The sequence below is a fragment of the Sturnira hondurensis genome, unplaced genomic scaffold, assembly GCF_014824575.4.
Source record: "Sturnira hondurensis isolate 20B ecotype Veracruz unplaced genomic scaffold, ASM1482457v3 Scaffold0005220, whole genome shotgun sequence".
Taxonomy (NCBI): Eukaryota; Metazoa; Chordata; class Mammalia; order Chiroptera; family Phyllostomidae; genus Sturnira; species Sturnira hondurensis.
In genome coordinates, this window is record NW_028077851.1 from 4,095,658 (window position 1) to 4,101,657 (window position 6,000).

At 49.5% G+C, this 6,000-nt stretch overlaps 1 pseudogene; it reads left to right on the plus strand.

Annotated features, from left to right (window-relative positions):
• The first annotated feature begins 1,499 nt into the window (after nucleotides 1–1,499).
• Nucleotides 1,500–6,000, plus strand: LOC118987272 (protein phosphatase 1 regulatory subunit 26-like; annotated as a pseudogene).

Here is a 6,000-nt window from a genome sequence, read left to right on the forward strand (position 1 = left end):
GTTAACGTGACACGGGTGATGATAACAGCACAAAGAAACAAACATCCCCCAAGGATAGAACATAGGTCATAAAAGTCAATGAATATTTGAGTGTTTCTAATATGCTGGGCTCCATGCTGGCAGAAGGATTATGGCTAGGCCCTATTTTGACTTTGGAACGGTACAAATGTTTTCCATAACCATAAAACAAAACATAATAAAAATGGAGACAAGATGAAGAAAATGGATTCAACCATATACTAAGTTCTCTAACCCCACAGAGAATGAGCCAGGGTTATTGAATAACACTGCGCCAAAACGCTTTACATTGTTTTCAATTATCAGTGTCATTGTTATTTGAGACTGTGGGTAAAGTGAATGTGTAATTGTTAATGACATTAGGAACCAACATTTTCAGCATAAAAGAGACACAAATATGAAATCAAAGGAAGTAAAAACCAAGTAGTCCTGATTTTGAATCAGACATAGCAGTATAAAATCATGACTATTTCCCCCTTAAAAATATACACCGTAATTCTTGTCACTGGAAAGATCTAGAAGCAAAGAGCTACCTGATTGTACTTATTCCAAAATCTGGTAAAGGGAAAGAGTCAAGCATTTATCTTGCCTCTCCTGTATAAACTGAATTTCAAGGTAAACAAATAATTGATGAGAGAAAGTACTTTACAGAACACCTTCCACTAATAAATTAAAAAGAGCCCGAGAAGTTTAATACCCCCACCTTGCAACCGCCAAGGAGATAATGGACCTAGCTGTTGAAGAACTTGATCAAATGTTGGATCAAATTGAGAAAACCCTGATCAACCAGTAACCCCACCCTCCTGCCCCAACTTACCGCCTCCAGAATGTTTTTGCCTCCAAATCACAGGGGAACCCCACCAAGTGTCTGGGCTTCCTGCAGCTTAAGGACTGCAATCTATAAAATGAAAAATTGGGAATACCTTACAGGAGAGATGTCCTAGCATCTTGAATAAACGATGGCAAGATTTTTTTTTTTTTAAAAAAGGAGGACACGGGAACTCTCCTATGTTAAGAGAGATAAGAGACCTATGGATCCTGGCCGTGAAACTGTAAAACAACAACAACAACAACAACAACAACAACAAAAAACCAACTCCCCCCCAAAATCCTGGTTTTTTTTAAAGATATTTATTAGATAATTTGGGCAATTTAAACACTGACTGCATGTTTGGTGATATTAAAGAATTGTTCCGCCCTGGCTGGTGTGGCTCAGTGGATTGAGCGCAGGCCTGTGAACCACACGATCATGGTTTGATTCCCAGTCAGGGCACATGCCTGGGTTGCAGGCCAGGTCCCGGGGGGGGGGGGCTCATGAGAGGCAACAATACATTGATATTTCTCTCCCTCTCTCCTTCCCTTCCCCTCTAAGATAAATAAATAAAATCTTTAAAAAACCGTATCTTTTGCAGATGCACACTGAAGTTTAATGGCTGATATAATATGATGTGTGGGAGCAGCTTTTCCATAACCTGGTCCCGATGGTGGCCATGCCGAGGCAGTTTGTGCGATGCTACAGAGGAAATAAGACAGATCACCAGCTGGCAATGGTTCAAGTTGGTGGTTCCCACATAGGAGTTCATGGTACTCTTCTCCGTATTCTTGTGGATGTTTGAAAATTTCTCATTACAGAAAGAGCAGTATAGATGCCAGACATCATTGATTACATATGAAACAATTATTTTTATTTAAGAAAACCCATATTCCTTTTTGTTTTTGCCACAGCACACTGAAGCCAAGGAAGGACTTGGTTATGTCAGCCCGTTGCAAACATCCATGAATATTCACTCACTCATTCATTCATTCATTTCACAGTGCATACTGAACACCTATAAACCAGGCAGTTATAGGTGTCAGGGACATGATGGCTGTCATGGAGCTTGTGATCTGAGGGATAGATATTAAATGGATAAGTTATATATATATGATTATACATATGATGAATACATTGCCATTGTAAAGAGTGTTGTGGAGAGCTGAGGGTGGTCAAGGAAGGCCGAAGCAAAGCCTTGCAAACATGATCTGACCACTGAGCTGCACTGACCAACGGTGGGGAAGGGCAGGAGGGGGCATGCCTGGTGCAGTCCCAGGTCGAAGCTGCTTTTAGAAATGGAAACAAGTTTGACGGTAGATCATCGCTGTCCTTTTAGACCTCACTGAGGACTTAGACCTTTGTCCTAGAAACAATGAGGTGTCAAAAAGGGATTTTAACATTAGCATTGCATTTTGTAAATATGGAAGACAAGATGCACGCACTCATGACAGGACCCCAAGGGAAGTTCATTGAAAGATGCGCGGTCGTGTTTTCATGGAAACATGGGTCTCTTGAGTCCACAGTGAGGTGTATGAATAATGGTGAGTATGAGCATCTCTTTCTATTAGCCAATGTGGGAAAATGGATTCTAAAATCTTCCCTCTTGAAATAGGTGTGTGCTCAAGCCGAGAGACTGTGAGCATGAAATGGTGGGGCCACCAGATCTGTGTTTCAGGCTCAGTGCTGCCTTTGACCTATTCTGCGCGTCCCACCAAGAGCGAGAACAAAGTTTTTCTTCCATCTGTGGGTTGCATTACCCTGGGCTGGCTTTCATCAGACCACTGATTGCAGCACAGAGTGCATCCTGCTATATCTGGCCTTGTTCTCCCATCATGCAGACCATGGCTCGTTAGTCTAGCCTAAAGTTGCTTTCAATCATTTTCTCTGGTTGATCCCGAAATAGAAGCAGCCTTTGGAAACCTAAGAATAAGCTTTGGGAGAGGCAGCGTAGCACCTGGACTGTGGAACCAGTCTGCCAGGTCTCAAATCCTGGCTTAACTACTGTGTGACCTTAGGCAAGTTGCCTAACCTCTCTGTGCATAGTTTTCCTCATCTTTAAAAGGAACGTATAGCAATATTCATCTCATAGGGCTGTTATGAAGTTTATATGGGTTACTATTTGCCAAGTACTTAGAACAGATGCGTGACCCATAGGAGCACTACACCAGAATTGGGTAAATATGCAAACCTGTTAATCTCCTGGTGCCTTGCTGTCTTCATGAGTAAAGCAACTTTTAGAAACTTCTATCTTCCAGGTGTGCTTTGAGAAGCTATCAGCTGGGTATCCAGCTGATTGAAGGGGTGACTACTAGCTTTGTAGTCAAAACTAACTACTGTTGGGGGCACCAAGCTCTGCAGAGTAAGGATACTAAGTAAAAGTAAAGCAGCTGTGCTGCTGTAATGCTTAGACAAAGGTTGGGAATGAAACAACCAGGCCAAAGAAAAGCAGACCGCCCTGAGGGCAGACGCAGATGGTGGCGGGAGTGGCAGCTCAGTGGCCTTTGTACTACAGCTTGTAGCTTCTTTGTGTGTTAAGTTCTATGCTCACACAAATCCACGAGGCCATGCCAGGGGTCCAGCTGCATGGTGGTGGCCGTGTAGCTTGACCTGCTGGAGAAAAGAAAGGAGGAAAGTGGGGACCCACCACAGAAACTCCCGTGGGGCAGTGGTGAGCAGCCCAACCTCCCTGCCTGTAGCACCAGCCACGCCACAAAAAGTCTCGTTCAGCCCTGGCTGGTGTGGCTCAGTGGATTGAGCACGGGCCTGTGAAGCAAAGGGTCGTGGGTTCGGTTCCCAGTCAGGGCACATGCTTGGGTTGCAGGCCAGGTCCCCAGTGGGGGACACATGAGAGGCAACCATACATTGATATTTCTCTCCTTCTCTCCTTCCCTTCCCCTCTAAAGATAAATAAATAAAACCTTTTTAAAAATCCACAGGAAAACGCCAGACAAGAAGAAGCCAGTAGCCTCAAAGGCCACGGACCTTGGCCTGGGTGGCCTTGACCCCAACCATCCTTCCAAGCCACCAAAGGAAACCAAAGCTCCTGTCCCTCTCTGCCCGCTCACAAACAGAGGTGCCAAGAGCAAGTTTCTAGACCAGTCCTCATGTGGACAGACAATCACCAAGCTACTGTGCACTGAAGACATCCTGTTGGCCTCTGGGGAGGGTGGTGACATGCCCCTGTCCACCAGCCTGCTCACTTGTCCCCATGTGCCTTGCCACTCAGACTGCCACATTTAGTTCTGTGGACTCAGAGCAGGAGATACAGACATTTTTGGTACTGAGGGCACAGTCAGGGAGTTTGCTGGCCAGAATGGACACTTGCCTGCAGTCTGCTCAGAGTCCACTGCTGTCACCGGGCCCCAATGGGCAGGCGGGTGGCCCCAAGGCCCTGTCTCTAAAACACTGGACCTGTCATTGAGCCACCAAAGGAAGTGGAGGGGAGGCAGCAACACCGTGTGGTTGTCCACATCTAAGAAAATAAGACACACGGTGAAGCAGGGTGCCTTGGACACTGACCTTGGCCAGGGAAAAGCCAGTGAGGCCCCTGGAAGGGAGGGTAAAGCCAGGGGGCAGCCTCTCCCCTGCAGGACTGTCAGGCTGGGTGGTGAACACATGACCCCTGAAGTGAGGGGTCATGTGTCATCAGGCCACAAAAAGGCAAGAGATGAGGAGTGTGGACAAGGAGAGCTCTGACGACAAGACCAGCTCACTGGACAGTGATGAGGACTGGACACCACCATGGAGGACTTGCTACGATTCACATGAAGGCTCAAGAAGCAGTGTAGGGACCCCAGAGCCGTGTGCAGGAAGGAGGTCAGGTTCAGCACCACTGAGATTCAGGCCCTGGGTCAGGTCAGCAGGGTGGCTTCTGGAGAGGCTGGAAGGAGAGAAGTCTACCCTTGCTGAAAAGCTGCCTGTCAAACTCCAAAAGGGACAGCAGGAAGGACTCTCTGAGGAAACCTTCCAGCATCTTCTGCAGCCAGACAGAGAGAGCAAAGCCTGGCAGGACAGGGCCCGCAGACACGCCCCTGGCCCTCCTGCCACAGTGGAGAGCCTGCAAAGGGTGTCTGTGCTCCAGCGAGGCAGAGGCCAGCCACCTTCACGACTCAGCCAGCAGGCCCAGCTCTCAGTCTGAGGACAGCAGTTCTGTGGACAGTGACGACAGCGTTCAGCTTGAGTCTGCGAGCCGTTCAGAAATTCAAGGAGGGGCTGGCGTGCAGCCTCAGGCTTGGCTCTTCAGTCCAGCATGTGCGGGTGGAGCCAGAGGGGCAGAGGCACCCCTCGGCGGCGTAAGGACAAGGGGCAGACGTGCCTTCCCCCTGCTCAGAGGTCCAGAGGCCTGCTGGCACCACCCAGGAGCCCCAGTGGGACTGTGTCTGCCAGAGGGGCACCCACAGGTAGGAGAAATCTTTATCTTCACAAAGACCAGAGACCAGGAGGGGCCGGGCCTGCCACTAGGAACAGTGCTTTCAGTCAGCTGTCCAAACATGCGGAAGCGGGTGAGGGGGCAGGAAGCCCCAGTGGGACCTTGCCCGTGACCTCCTGGAGCCAGAGCACACTGACTCGGAGCCGGGAGCAGGCAGGGAGGGAAGGGCCCCAGGCCGGCCTCACCCCCTGTGGGGTGACTTGGTTGACCAGAGTTAGCTGCACAGCAAGTAGACACTGAGCTCAGAAGGCAGGGACTTCTGTGGATCAGGGTCCTGGGGAGCGAGAGGGAGCAGGGGCCAGAGAGCCAGGGCCAGGGTGCACCGCCAACAAGAGCCTGGTGTTCACAGGCTTCTCCCCGCTGCTCTCCACACAGTTATCCCACTTTGGGAGTAGTGTCTCCTGGGGGGCCAAGCCGGCCGGCCTCTTCAGCCCCAGGCTGAGCCTGCCTTTGCAGGGTGCGTCCTTCTCGGCCTTCAGAGAGGCCCTGGCCGGCCATGGTCCCATATTTGGAAGCTCACACTTGCCCATGAAGTAGGGGGAAGGCACCAGGAGTGCTCAGCTTCCATAACAGCAGAAACTTGGATTCACATGAGGACATTTTGGACCTGAGGTATAGATGGAGCGTGGATAGAGAAGACAAGGACCGGGAGGCCTGGGACAGGGATGCCAGTGAACTGAGTGACACCTCCATGGAGGACGGCAGCCCTGTGGCCCCTGACAGAGTCCTCAAGCTGTGA